The sequence below is a fragment of the Pleurodeles waltl genome, chromosome 8 (genome assembly GCF_031143425.1).
Source record: "Pleurodeles waltl isolate 20211129_DDA chromosome 8, aPleWal1.hap1.20221129, whole genome shotgun sequence".
Classification (NCBI taxonomy): domain Eukaryota; kingdom Metazoa; phylum Chordata; class Amphibia; order Caudata; family Salamandridae; genus Pleurodeles; species Pleurodeles waltl.
In genome coordinates, this window is record NC_090447.1 from 1,517,203,544 (window position 1) to 1,517,217,932 (window position 14,389).

A 14,389-nucleotide genomic window follows, 5' to 3' on the forward strand; every position below is an offset into this window, starting at 1 on the left:
GAAACTGGAAATAATGGAAGTCAAAGCTGAAGGCAAGAGAGGTGGAAGCCATTTTCAAAGGAAGATAGAACGCAAGTGCTGTGCTCTACTGATGGTATGTCGATCAGGTTATTGAAAGGTTTCATCTATGAACTAAAATGTCTACTGAAGCTGACTCCAAGAGAGAACTACACCTAATTAGCTAGGTGCTCAGTCCTTGCCGAAACCCGGGATTGAACCAGGGACCTTTAGATCTTCAGTCTAACGCTCTCCCAACTGAGCTATTTTGGCCAGTTGTCAGAGAATACCTTCCTGATGATTCTTAATCATTGTAGGAAACAAGTGGGCATCTGATCAATCACTAGGAGGGTACATCTATGTGTTAAAGTATGCTGTATCCTTCTGCAGCTAACTGGGCACAATTAGTCAATTTATTTTTTATTGCGCAAGCTAGGTATTTCTTTTTTTCTAAACGCTAAATAGGCTAGCAATCTAATACACAGAAATGTGTGGCATGAGGAAGCAAGCTATATCATCTGACACTTTGGTCCAAGGTTAGATGGAAAATGATGCAGGCTACAGTTTACCCTAAAATCGAGATAGAAACGGCAAATAATGGAAGTCAAAGCTGAAGGCAAGAGAGGTGGAATCCATTTTCAAAGAAAGATAGAAAACACGTACTGTCTTGTACTGATGGTATGTCAATTAGGTTGATGAACGGTTTTATTAATTAAATAAAACGTCACCGGAAGCTGACTCCAAAAAAGAAACTTGCCTGACGAACTAGCTGCTCAGTCTTTGACCAAACCAAGGATTTAACCAGGGACCCTTAGATCTAAAGTTTGACGTCCTCGCAACTGAGCTCTTTCAGCCCGTTTTTTCACAGTGCCTTCCTTATTATTGTTAATCATTGTAGACAAGAAATATAAGTCGCAATCATTCACTGTGAGGGAACAGCTATGTGTTACACTTTGCTGTATCCTTCTGTAGCTAACTGGGGGCAATTACTCCTTTACTTTTTTGCTACGCGAGGTAGGTACTTCTTTTTTTCTAAACTCTGAATAGGCTACCACTCTCATAAACAGAAATGTGTGGCATGACCGAGCAAGCTATATCATCTGACAGTTTGGCTCATGGGAAAATGGAAGATGACGCCGGCTACGGTTTACATTAAAATCAAGATAGAAACGGGAAATAATGGAAGTCAAAGCTGAAGGCAAGAGAGGTGGAAGCCATTTTGAAAGGAAGATAGAAAATAGGTGCTCTTTTGTACCGATGGCATGTCGATCAGGTTGATGCAAGTTTTTATCAATGAAATAAAATGTCACTTGAGAGTGATTCCAAGAAAGAAACATGCCTAACAAGCTGAGTGCTTGGTCTTTGGCACAACCCAGGATTGAACCAAGGACCTTTTTTATCTTTAGTCTAACATTCTCCCAACTGAGATATTTTAGCCGGGTGTCATGAAAAGCTTTCCGTATCATTTTTAATCATTGTAGACAAGACACAGAAGTCTAAATCATTCACTGTGAGGGTACAGCTATGTCTTAAACTTTGCTGTATCCTTCTCCAGTTAACTGGGTGTAATTAGGGAATTCGTTTTTTATTCTGCAAGCTAGGTATTTCTTTTTTTCTAAACTCTAAATAGGCTAGCAATCTAATGCACAGAAATGTGTGGCATGAGTAAGCAAGCTATTTCATCCGACACTTTGGTTCAAGGGAAGATGGAGACTGATGCAGACTGGGGGTTACCTAAAAATCAAGACAGAAACAGTAAATAATGGAAGTCAAAGCTGAAGGCAAGAGAGGTGGAATCCATTTTGAAAGGAAGATAGAAAACAAGTACTGTCTTGTACTGATGGTATGTCAATTAGGTTGATGAAAGATTTTATCAATTAAATAAAACGTCACCAGAAGCTGAATCCAAGAAAGAAACACGCCTAACAAGCTGTCTTCTGAGTCTTTACCGAAACCCGGGATTGAACCAGGGACCTTTAGATCTTCAGTCTAACGCTCTCCCAACTGAGCTATTTCGGCCAGTTATTTCACAGGTCCCTCCGTTTTCTTCTTAATCATTGTAGACAAGACATACACCTCGAAATCATTCACTTTGAGGGTACAGCTATGTCTTAAACTTCCGGTATCCTTCTGCAGCTAACTGGGTGCATTTACTCATTTACTTTTTTGGTGCGCAACCTAGGTACTTCTTTTATTCCAAACTCTGAATAGGCACACAAATGTGTGGGATGAGTAAGCAAGCTATATCATCTGACAGCTTGGTTCATGGGAAAATAGAAGATGATGCAGCCTAAGCTTTACATTAAAATCAAGATAGAAACTGGAAATAATGGAAGTCAAAGCTGAAGGCAAGAGAGGTGGAAGCCATTTTGAAAGGAAGATAGAACGCAAGTGCTGTGCTCTACTGATGGTATGTCGATCAGGTTATTGAAAGGTTTCATCTATGAACTAAAATGTCTACTGAAGCTGACTCCAAGAGAGAACTACACCTAATTAGCTAGGTGCTCAGTCCTTGCCGAAACCCGGGATTGAACCAGGGACCTTTAGATCTTCAGTCTAACGCTCTCCCAACTGAGCTATTTTGGCCAGTTGTCAGAAAATACCTTCCTGATGATTCTTAATCATTGTAGGAAACAAGTGGGCATCTGATCAATCACTAGGAGGGTACATCTATGTGTTAAAGTATGCTGTATCCTTCTGCAGCTAACTGGGCACAATTAGTCAATTTATTTTTTATTGCGCAAGCTAGGTATTTCTTTTTTTCTAAACGCTAAATAGGCTAGCAATCTAATACACAGAAATGTGTGGCATGAGGAAGCAAGCTATATCATCTGACACTTTGGTCCAAGGTTAGATGGAAAATGATGCAGGCTACAGTTTACCCTAAAATCGAGATAGAAACGGCAAATAATGGAAGTCAAAGCTGAAGGCAAGAGAGGTGGAATCCATTTTCAAAGAAAGATAGAAAACACGTACTGTCTTGTACTGATGGTATGTCAATTAGGTTGATGAAAGGTTTTATTAATTAAATAAAACGTCACCGGAAGCTGACTCCAAAAAAGAAACTTGCCTGACGAACTAGCTGCTCAGTCTTTGACCAAACCAAGGATTTAACCAGGGACCCTTAGATCTAAAGTTTGACGTCCTCGCAACTGAGCTCTTTCAGCCCGTTTTTTCACAGTGCCTTCCTTATTATTGTTAATCATTGTAGACAAGAAATATAAGTCGCAATCATTCACTGTGAGGGTACAGCTATGTGTTACACTTTGCTGTATCCTTCTGTAGCTAACTGGGGGCAATTACTCCTTTACTTTTTTGCTACGCGAGGTAGGTACTTCTTTTTTTCTAAACTCTGAATAGGCTACCACTCTCATAAACAGAAATGTGTGGCATGACCAAGCAAGCTATATCATCTGACAGTTTGGCTCATGGGAAAATGGAAGATGACGCCGGCTACGGTTTACATTAAAATCAAGATAGAAACGGGAAATAATGGAAGTCAAAGCTGAAGGCAAGAGAGGTGGAAGCCATTTTGAAAGGAAGATAGAAAATAGGTGCTCTTTTGTACCGATGGCATGTCGATCAGGTTGATGCAAGTTTTTATCAATGAAATAAAATGTCACTTGAGAGTGATTCCAAGAAAGAAACATGCCTAACAAGCTGAGTGCTTGGTCTTTGGCACAACCCAGGATTGAACCAAGGACCTTTTTTATCTTTAGTCTAACATTCTCCCAACTGAGATATTTTAGCCAGGTGTCATGAAAAGCTTTCCGTATCATTTTTAATCATTGTAGACAAGACACAGAAGTCTAAATCATTCACTGTGAGGGTACAGCTATGTCTTAAACTTTGCTGTATCCTTCTCCAGTTAACTGGGTGTAATTAGGGAATTCGTTTTTTATTGTGCAAGCTAGGTATTTCTTTTTTTCTAAACTCTAAATAGGCTAGCAATCTAATGCACAGAAATGTGTGGCATGAGTAAGCAAGCTATTTCATCCGACACTTTGGTTCAAGGGAAGATGGAGACTGATGCAGACTGCGGGTTACCTAAAAATCAAGATAGAAACAGTAAATAATGGAAGTCAAAGCTGAAGGCAAGAGAGGTGGAATTCATTTTGAAAGGAAGATAGAAAACAAGTACTGTCTTGTACTGATGGTATGTCAATTAGGTTGATGAAAGGTTTTATCAATTAAATAAAACGTCACCAGAAGCTGAATCCAAGAAAGAAACACGCCTAAAAAGCTGTCTTCTGAGTCTTTGCCGAAACCCGGGATTGAACCAGGGACCTTTAGATCTTCAGTCTAACGCTCTCCCAACTGAGCTATTTCGGCCAGTTATTTCACAGGTCCTTCCGTTTTCTTCTTAATCATTGTAGACAAGACATACACCTCGAAATCATTCACTTTGAGGGTACAGCTATGTCTTAAACTTCCGGTATCCTTCTGCAGCTAACTGGGTGCATTTACTCATTTACTTTTTTGGTGCGCAACCTAGGTACTTCTTTTATTCCAAACTCTGAATAGGCACACAAATGTGTGGGATGAGTAAGCAAGCTATATCATCTGACAGCTTGGTTCATGGGAAAATAGAAGATGATGCAGCCTAAGCTTTACATTAAAATCAAGATACAAACTGGAAATAATGGAAGTCAAAGCTGAAGGCAAGAGAGGTGGAAGCCATTTTGAAAGGAAGATAGAACGCAAGTGCTGTGCTCTACTGATGGTATGTCGATCAGGTTATTGAATGGTTTCATCTATGAACTAAAATGTCTACTGAAGCTGACTCCAAGAGGGAACTACACCTAATTAGCTAGTGCTCAGTCCTTGCCGAAACCCGGGATTGAACCAGGGACCTTTAGATCTTCAGTCTAACGCTCTCCCAACTGAGCTATTTCGGCCAGTTGTCAAAGAATACCTTCCTGATGATTCTTAATCATTGTAGGCAACAAGTGGGCATCTGATCAATCACTAGGAGGGTACATCTATGTGTTAAAGTATGCTGTATCCTTCTGCAGCTAACTGGGCACAATTAGTCAATTTATTTTTTATTGCGCAAGCTAGGTATTTCTTTTTTTCTAAACGCTAAATAGGCTAGCAATCTAATACACAGAAATGTGTGGCATGAGGAAGCAAGCTATATCATCTGACACTTTGGTCCAAGGTTAGATGGAAAATGATGCAGGCTACAGTTTACCCTAAAATCGAGATAGAAACGGCAAATAATGGAAGTCAAAGCTGAAGGCAAGAGAGGTGGAATCCATTTTCAAAGAAAGATAGAAAACACGTACTGTCTTGTACTGATGGTATGTCAATTAGGTTGATGAAAGGTTTTATTAATTAAATAAAACGTCACCGGAAGCTGACTCCAAAAAAGAAACTTGCCTGACGAACTAGCTGCTCAGTCTTTGACCAAACCAAGGATTTAACCAGGGACCCTTAGATCTAAAGTTTGACGTCCTCGCAACTGAGCTCTTTCAGCCCGTTTTTTCACAGTGCCTTCCTTATTATTGTTAATCATTGTAGACAAGAAATATAAGTCGCAATCATTCACTGTGAGGGTACAGCTATGTGTTACACTTTCCTGTATCCTTCTGTAGCTAACTGGGGGCAATTACTCCTTTACTTTTTTGCTACGCGAGGTAGGTACTTCTTTTTTTCTAAACTCTGAATAGGCTACCACTCTCATAAACAGAAATGTGTGGCATGACCAAGCAAGCTATATCATCTGACAGTTTGGCTCATGGGAAAATGGAAGATGACGCCGGCTAGGGTTTACATTAAAATCAAGATAGAAACGGGAAATAATGGAAGTCAAAGCTGAAGGCAAGAGAGGTGGAAGCCATTTTGAAAGGAAGATAGAAAATAAGTTCTCTTTTGTACCGATGGCATGTCGATCAGGTTGATGCAAGTTTTTATCAATGAAATAAAATGTCACTTGAGAGTGACTCCAAGAAAGAAACATGCCTAACAAGCTGAGTGCTTGGTCTTTGGCACAACCCAGGATTGAACCAAGGACCTTTTTTATCTTTAGTCTAACATTATCCTAACTGAGATATTTTAGCCAGGTGTCATGAAAAGCTTTCCGTATCATTTTTAATCATTGTAGACAAGACACAGAAGTCTAAATCATTCACTGTGAGGGTACAGCTATGTCTTAAACTTTGTTGTATCCTTCTCCAGTTAACTGGGTGTAATTAGGGAATTTGTTTTTTATTCTGCAAGCTAGGTATTTCTTTTTTTCTAAACTCTAAATAGGCTAGCAATCTAATGCACAGAAATGTGTGGCATGAGTAAGCAAGCTATTTCATCCGACACTTTGGTTCAAGGGAAGATGGAGACTGATGCAGACTGCGGGTTACCTAAAAATCAAGATAGAAACAGTAAATAATGGAAGTCAAAGCTGAAGGCAAGAGAGGTGGAATCCATTTTGAAAGGAAGATAGAAAACAAGTACTGTCTTGTACTGATGGTATGTCAATTAGGTTGATGAAAGGTTTTATCAATTAAATAAAACGTCACCAGAAGCTGAATCCAAGAACGAAACACGTCTAAAAAGCTGTCTTCTGAGTCTTTGCCGAAACCCGGGATTGAACCAGGGACCTTTAGATCTTCAGTCTAACGCTCTCCCAACTGAGCTATTTCGGCCAGTTATTTCACAGCTCCCTCCGTTTTCTTCTTAATCATTGTAGACAAGACATACACCTCCAAATCATTCACTTTGATGGTACAGCTATGTCTTAAACTTCCGGTATCCTTCTGCAGCTAACTGGGTGCATTTACTCATTTACTTTTTTGGTGCGCAACCTAGGTACTTCTTTTATTCCAAACTCTGAATAGGCACACAAATGTGTGGGATGAGTAAGCAAGCTATATCATCTGACAGCTTGGTTCATGGGAAAATAGAAGATGATGCAGCCTAAGCTTTACATTAAAATCAAGATACAAACTGGAAATAATGGAAGTCAAAGCTGAAGGCAACAGAGGTGGAAGCCATTTTGAAAGGAAGATAGAACGCAAGTGCTGTGCTCTACTGATGGTATGTCGATCAGGTTATTGAAAGGTTTCATCTATGAACTAAAATGTCTACTGAGGCTGACTCCAAGAGAGAACTACACCTAATTAGCTAGGTGCTCAGTCCTTGCCGAAACCCGGGATTGAACCAGGGACCTTTAGATCTTCAGTCTAACGCTCTCCCAACTGAGCTATTTCGGCCAGTTGTCAGAGAATACCTTCCTGATGATTCTTAATCATTGTAGGCAACAAGTGGGCATCTGATCAATCACTAGGAGGGTACATCTATGTGTTAAAGTATGCTGTATCCTTCTGCAGCTAACTGGGCACAATTAGTCAATTTATTTTTTATTGCGCAAGCTAGGTATTTCTTTTTTTCTAAACGCTAAATAGGCTAGCAATCTAATACACAGAAATGTGTGGCATGAGGAAGCAAGCTATATCATCTGACACTTTGGTCCAAGGTTAGATGGAAAATGATGCAGGCTACAGTTTACCCTAAAATCGAGATAGAAACGGCAAATAATCGAAGTCAAAGCTGAAGGCAAGAGAGGTGGAAACCATTTTCAAAGGAAGATAGAAAACACGTACTGTCTTGTACTGATGGTATGTCAATTAGGTTGATGAAAGGTTTTATCAATTAAATAAAACGTCTCCAGAAGCTGAATCCAAGAAAGAAACACGCCTAACAAGCTGCCTTCTGAGTCTTTGTCGAAACCCGGGATTGAACCAGGGACCTTTAGATCTTCAGTCTAACACTCTCCCAACTGAGCTATTTCGGCCAGTTATTTCACAGGTCCCTCCGTTTTCTTCTTAAGCATTGTAGACAAGACATACACCTCGAAATCATTCACTTTGAGGGTACAGCTATGTCTTAAACTTCCGGTATCCTTCTGCAGCTAACTGGGTGCATTTACTCATTTACTTTTTTGGTGCGCAACCTAGGTACTTCTTTTATTCCAAACTCTGAATAGGCACACAAATGTGTGGGATGAGTAAGCAAGCTATATCATCTGACAGCTTGGTTCATGGGAAAATAGAAGATGATGCAGCCTAAGCTTTACATTAAAATCAAGATAGAAACTGGAAATAATGGAAGTCAAAGCTGAAGGCAAGAGAGGTGGAAGCCATTTTCAAAGGAAGATAGAACGCAAGTGCTGTGCTCTACTGATGGTATGTCGATCAGGTTATTGAAAGGTTTCATCTATGAACTAAAATGTCTACTGAAGCTGACTCCAAGAGAGAACTACACCTAATTAGCTAGGTGCTCACTCCTTGCCAAAACCCGGGATTGAACCAGGGACCTTTAGATCTTCAGTCTAACGCTCTCCCAACTGAGCTATTTCGTCCAGTTGTCAAAGAATACCTTCCTGATGATTCTTAATCATTGTAGGCAACAAGTGGGCATCTGATCAATCACTAGGAGGGTACATCTATGTGTTAAAGTATGCTGTATCCTTCTGCAGCTAACTGGGCACAATTAGTCAATTTATTTTTTATTGCGCAAGCTAGGTATTTCTTTTTTTCTAAACGCTAAATAGGCTAGCAATCTAATACACAGAAATGTGTGGCATGAGGAAGCAAGCTATATCATCTGACACTTTGGTCCAAGGTTAGATGGAAAATGATGCAGGCTACAGTTTACCCTAAAATCGAGATAGAAACGGGAAATAATGGAAGTCAAAGCTGAAGGCAAGAGAGGTGGAATCCATTTTCAAAGGAAGATAGAAAACACGTACTGTCTTGTACTGATGGTATGTCAATTAGGTTGATGAAAGGTTTTATTAATTAAATAAAACGTCACCGGAAGCTGACTCCAAAAAAGAAACTTGCCTGACGAACTAGCTGCTCAGTCTTTGACCAAACCAAGAATTTAACCAGGGACCCTTAGATCTAAAGTTTGACGTCCTCGCAACTGAGCTCTTTCAGCCCGTTTTTTCACAGTGCCTTCCTTATTATTATTAATCATTGTAGACAAGAAATATAAGTCGCAATCATTCACTGTGAGGGTACAGCTATGTGTTACACTTTGCTGTATCCTTCTGTAGCTAACTGGGGGCAATTACTCCTTTACTTTTTTGCTACGCGAGCTAGGTACTTCTTTTTTTCTAAACTCTGAATAGGCTACCATTCTCATAAACAGAAATGTGTGGCATGACTAAGCAAGCTATATCATCTGACAGTTTGGCTCATGGGAAAATGGAAGATGACGCCGCCTACGGTTTACATCAAAATCAAGATAGAAACGGGAAATAATGGAAGTCAAAGCTGAAGGCAAGAGAGGTGGAAGCCATTTTGAAAGGAAGATAGAAAATAAGTGCTCTTTTGTACCGATGGCATGTCGATCAGGTTGATGCAAGTTTTTATCAATGAAATAAAATGTCCCTTGAGAGTGACTCCAAGAAAGAAACATGCCTAACAAGCTGAGTGCTTGGTCTTTGGCACAACCCAGGATTGAACCAAGGACCTTTTTTATCTTTAGTCTAACATTCTCCCAACTGAGATATTTAAACCAGGTGTCATGAAAAGCTTTCCGTATCATTTTTAATCATTGTAGACAAGACACAGAAGTCTAAATCATTCACTGTGAGGGTACAGCTATGTCTTAAACTTTGCTGTATCCTTCTCCAGTTAACTGGGTGTAATTAGGGAATTCGTTTTTTATTGTGCAAGCTAGGTATTTCTTTTTTTCTAAACTCTAAATAGGCTAGCAATCTAATGCACAGAAATGTGTGGCATGAGTAAGCAAGCTATTTCATCCGACACTTTGGTTCAAGGGAAGATGGAGACTGATGCAGACTGCGGGTTACCTAAAAATCAAGACAGAAACAGTAAATAATGGAAGTCAAAGCTGAAGGCAAGAGAGGTGGAATCCATTTTGAAAGGAAGATAGAAAACAAGTACTGTCTTGTACTGATGGTATGTCAATTAGGTTGATGAAAGGTTTTATCAATTAAATAAAACGTCACCAGAAGCTGAATCCAAGAAAGAAACACACACGCCTAACAAGCTGTCTTCTGAGTCTTTGCCGAAACCCGGGATTGAACCAGGGACCTTTAGATCTTCAGTCTAACGCTCTCCCAACTGAGCTATTTCGGCCAGTCATTTGACAGGTCCCTCCGCTTTCTTCTTAATCATTGTAGACAAGACATACACCTCGAAATCATTCACTTTGAGGGTACAGCTATGTCTTAAACTTCCGGTATCCTTCTGCAGCTAACTGGGTGCAATTACTCATTTACTTTTTTGGTGCGCAACCTAGGTACTTCTTTTATTCCAAACTCTGAATAGCCACACAAATGTGTGGGATGAGTAAGCAAGCTATATCATCTGACAGCTTGGTTCATGGGAAAATGTAAGATGATGCAGCCTAAGGTTTACATTAAAATCAAGATAGAAACTGGAAATAATGGAAGTCAAAGCTGAAGGCAAGAGAGGTGGAAGCCATTTTGAAAGGAAGATAGAAGCAAGTGCTGTGCTCTACTGATGGTATGTCGAACAGGTTATTAAAAGGTTTCATCTATGAACTAAAATGTCTACTGAAGCTGACTCCAAGAGAGAACTACACCTAATTAGCTAGGTGCTCAGTCCTTGCCAAAACCCGGGATTGAACCAGAGAGCTTTAGATCTTCAGTTTAACGCTCTCCCAAATGAGCTATTTCGGCCAGTTGTCAGAGAATACCTTCCTGATGATTCTTAATCATTGCAGGCAACAAGTGGGCATCTGATCAATCACTAGGAGGGTACATCTATGTGTTAAAGTATGCTGTATCCTTCTGCAGCTAACTGGGCACAATTAGTCAATTTATTTTTTATTGCGCAAGCTAGGTATTTCTTTTTTTCTAAACGCTAAATAGGCTAGCAATCTAATACACAGAAATGTGTGGCATGAGGAAGCAAGCTATATCATCTGACACTTTGGTCCAAGGTTAGATGGAAAATGATGCAGGCTACAGTTTACCCTAAAATCGAGATAGAAACGGCAAATAATGGAAGTCAAAGCTGAAGGCAAGAGAGGTGGAATCCATTTTCAAAGAAAGATAGAAAACACGTACTGTCTTGTACTGATGGTATGTCAATTAGGTTGATGAAAGGTTTTATTAATTAAATAAAACGTCACCGGAAGCTGACTCCAAAAAAGAAACTTGCCTGACGAACTAGCTGCTCAGTCTTTGACCAAACCAAGGATTTAACCAGGGACCCTTAGATCTAAAGTTTGACGTCCTCGCAACTGAGCTCTTTCAGCCCGTTTTTTCACAGTGCCTTCCTTATTATTGTTAATCATTGTAGACAAGAAATATAAGTCGCAATCATTCACTGTGAGGGTACAGCTATGTGTTACACTTTCCTGTATCCTTCTGTAGCTAACTGGGGGCAATTACTCCTTTACTTTTTTGCTACGCAAGGTAGGTACTTCTTTTTTTCTAAACTCTGAATAGGCTACCACTCTCATAAACAGAAATGTGTGGCATGACCAAGCAAGCTATATCATCTGACAGTTTGGCTCATGGGAAAATGGAAGATGACGCCGGCTACGGTTTACATCAAAATCAAGATAGAAACGGGAAATAATGGAAGTCAAAGCTGAAGGCAAGAGAGGTGGAAGCCATTTTCAAAGGAAGATAGAAAATAATTGCTCTTTTGTACCGATGGCATGTCGATCAGGTTGATGCAAGTTTTTATCAATGAAATAAAATGTCACTTGAGAGTGACTCCAAGAAAGAAACATGCCTAACAAGCTGAGTGCTTGGTCTTTGGCACAACCCAGGATTGAACCAAGGACCTTTTTTATCTTTAGTCTAACATTCTCCCAACTGAGATATTTTAGCCAGGTGTCATGAAAAGCTTTCAGTATCATTTTTAATGATTGTAGACAAGACACAGAAGTCTAAATCATTCACTGTGAGGGTACAGCTATGTCTTAAACTTTGCTGTATCCTTCTCCAGTTAACTGGGTGTAATTAGGGAATTCGTTTTTTATTGTGCAAGCTAGGTATTTCTTTTTTTCTAAACTCTAAATAGGCTAGCAATCTAATGCACAGAAATGTGTGGCATGAGTAAGCAAGCTATTTCATCCGACACTTTGGTTCAAGGGAAGATGGAGACTGATGCAGACTGCGGGTTACCTAAAAATCAAGACAGAAACAGTAAATAATGGAAGTCAAAGCTGAAGGCAAGAGAGGTGGAATCCATTTTGAAAGGAAGATAGAAAACAAGTACTGTCTTGTACTGATGGTATGTCAATTAGGTTGATGAAAGATTTTATCAATTAAATAAAACGTCACCAGAAGCTGAATCCAAGAAAGAAACACACCTAACAAGCTGTCTTCTGAGTCTTTGCCGAAACCCGAGATTGAACCAGGGACCTTTATATCTTCAGTCTAACGCTCTCCCAACTGAGCTATTTCGGCCACTTATTTCACAGGTCCCTCCGTTTTCTTCTTAATCATTGTAGACAAGACATACACCTCGAAATCATTCACTTTGAGGGTACAGCTATGTCTTAAACTTCCGGTATCCTTCTGCAGCTAACTGGGTGCATTTACTCATTTACTTTTTTGGTGCGCAACCTAGGTACTTCTTTTATTCCAAACTCTGAATAGGCACACAAATGTGTGGGATGAGTAAGCAAGCTATATCATCTGACAGCTTGGTTCATGGGAAAATAGAAGATGATGCAGCCTAAGCTTTACATTAAAATCAAGATAGAAACTGGAAATAATGGAAGTCAAAGCTGAAGGCAAGAGAGGTGGAAGCCATTTTGAAAGGAAGTTCGAACGCATGTGCTGTGCTCTACTGATGGTATGTCGATCAGGTTATTGAAAGGTTTCATCTATGAACTAAAATGTCTACTGAAGCTGACTCCAAGAGAGAACTACACCTAATTAGCTAGGTGCTCAGTCCTTGCCGAAACCCGGGATTGAACCAGGGACCTTTAGATCTTCAGTCTAACGCTCTCCCAACTGAGCTATTTCGGCCAGTTGTCAGAGAATACCTTCCTGATGATTCTTAATCATTGTAGGCAACAAGTGGGCATCTGATCAATCACTAGGAGGGTACATCTATGTGTTAAAGTATGCTGTATCCTTCTGCAGCTAACTGGGCACAATTAGTCAATTTATTTTTTATTGCGCAAGCTAGGTATTTCTTTTTTTCTAAACGCTAAATAGGCTAGCAATCTAATACACAGAAATGTGTGGCATGAGGAAGCAAGCTATATCATCTGACACTTTGGTCCAAGGTTAGATGGAAAATGATGCAGGCTACAGTTTACCCTAAAATCGAGATAGAAACGGCAAATAATCGAAGTCAAAGCTGAAGGCAAGAGAGGTGGAAACCATTTTCAAAGGAAGATAGAAAACACGTACTGTCTTGTACTGATGGTATGTCAATTAGGTTGATGAAAGGTTTTATCAATTAAATAAAACGTCACCAGAAGCTGAATCCAAGAAAGAAACACGCCTAACAAGCTGCCTTCTGAGTCTTTGTCGAAACCCGGGATTGAACCAGGGACCTTTAGATCTTCAGTCTAACACTCTCCCAACTGAGCTATTTCGGCCAGTTATTTCACAGGTCCCTCCGTTTTCTTCTTAATCATTGTAGACAAGACATACACCTCGAAATCATTCACTTTGAGGGTACAGCTATGTCTTAAACTTCCGGTATCCTTCTGCAGCTAACTGGGTGCATTTACTCATTTACTTTTTTGGTGCGCAACCTAGGTACTTCTTTTATTCCAAACTCTGAATAGGCACACAAATGTGTGGGATGAGTAAGCAAGCTATATCATCTGACAGCTTGGTTCATGGGAAAATAGAAGATGATGCAGCCTAAGCTTTACATTAAAATCAAGATAGAAACTGGAAATAATGGAAGTCAAAGCTGAAGGCAAGAGAGGTGGAAGCCATTTTGAAAGGAAGATAGAACGCAAGTGCTGTGCTCTACTGATGGTATGTCGATCAGGTTATTGAAAGGTTTCATCTATGAACTAAAATGTCTACTGAAGCTGACTCCAAGAGAGAACTACACCTAATTAGCTAGGTGCTCACTCCTTGCCAAAACCCGGGATTGAACCAGGGACCTTTAGATCTTCAGTCTAACGCTCTCCCAACTGAGCTATTTCGGCCAGTTGTCAAAGAATACCTTCCTGATGATTCTTAATCATTGTAGGCAACAAGTGGGCATCTGATCAATCACTAGGAGGGTACATCTATGTGTTAAAGTATGCTGTATCCTTCTGCAGCTAACTGGGCACAATTAGTCAATTCATTTTTTATTGCGCAAGCTAGGTATTTCTTTTTTTCTAAACGCTAAATAGGCTAGCAATCTAATACACAGAAATGTGTGGCATGAGGAGGCAAGCTATATCATCTGACACTTTG

General features: G+C 39.9%; 10 non-coding genes across 10 annotated transcripts; all 10 read right to left on the reverse strand.

Annotated features, from left to right (window-relative positions):
- Positions 1-197: 197 nt before the first annotated feature.
- TRNAF-GAA (transfer RNA phenylalanine (anticodon GAA)) lies at positions 198-270 on the reverse strand. Its single transcript has one exon. It is a non-coding gene; the product is annotated as a tRNA-Phe (tRNA).
- Positions 271-1,943: 1,673 nt separating this feature from the next.
- TRNAF-GAA (transfer RNA phenylalanine (anticodon GAA)) lies at positions 1,944-2,016 on the reverse strand. Its single transcript has one exon. It is a non-coding gene; the product is annotated as a tRNA-Phe (tRNA).
- Positions 2,017-2,510: 494 nt separating this feature from the next.
- Positions 2,511-2,583, reverse strand: TRNAF-GAA (transfer RNA phenylalanine (anticodon GAA)). The gene has a single exon. It is a non-coding gene; the product is annotated as a tRNA-Phe (tRNA).
- A 1,673-nt stretch (positions 2,584-4,256) lies between these two features.
- Positions 4,257-4,329, reverse strand: TRNAF-GAA (transfer RNA phenylalanine (anticodon GAA)). The gene has a single exon. It is a non-coding gene; the product is annotated as a tRNA-Phe (tRNA).
- Positions 4,330-4,822: 493 nt separating this feature from the next.
- TRNAF-GAA (transfer RNA phenylalanine (anticodon GAA)) lies at positions 4,823-4,895 on the reverse strand. Its single transcript has one exon. It is a non-coding gene; the product is annotated as a tRNA-Phe (tRNA).
- A 1,673-nt stretch (positions 4,896-6,568) lies between these two features.
- TRNAF-GAA (transfer RNA phenylalanine (anticodon GAA)) lies at positions 6,569-6,641 on the reverse strand. Its single transcript has one exon. It is a non-coding gene; the product is annotated as a tRNA-Phe (tRNA).
- Positions 6,642-7,135: 494 nt separating this feature from the next.
- On the reverse strand, positions 7,136-7,208 carry TRNAF-GAA (transfer RNA phenylalanine (anticodon GAA)). Its single transcript has one exon. It is a non-coding gene; the product is annotated as a tRNA-Phe (tRNA).
- Positions 7,209-10,033: 2,825 nt separating this feature from the next.
- On the reverse strand, positions 10,034-10,106 carry TRNAF-GAA (transfer RNA phenylalanine (anticodon GAA)). Its single transcript has one exon. It is a non-coding gene; the product is annotated as a tRNA-Phe (tRNA).
- A 2,806-nt stretch (positions 10,107-12,912) lies between these two features.
- TRNAF-GAA (transfer RNA phenylalanine (anticodon GAA)) lies at positions 12,913-12,985 on the reverse strand. The gene has a single exon. It is a non-coding gene; the product is annotated as a tRNA-Phe (tRNA).
- A 1,075-nt stretch (positions 12,986-14,060) lies between these two features.
- Positions 14,061-14,133, reverse strand: TRNAF-GAA (transfer RNA phenylalanine (anticodon GAA)). Its single transcript has one exon. It is a non-coding gene; the product is annotated as a tRNA-Phe (tRNA).
- Between the last annotated feature and the right edge of the window lie 256 nt (positions 14,134-14,389).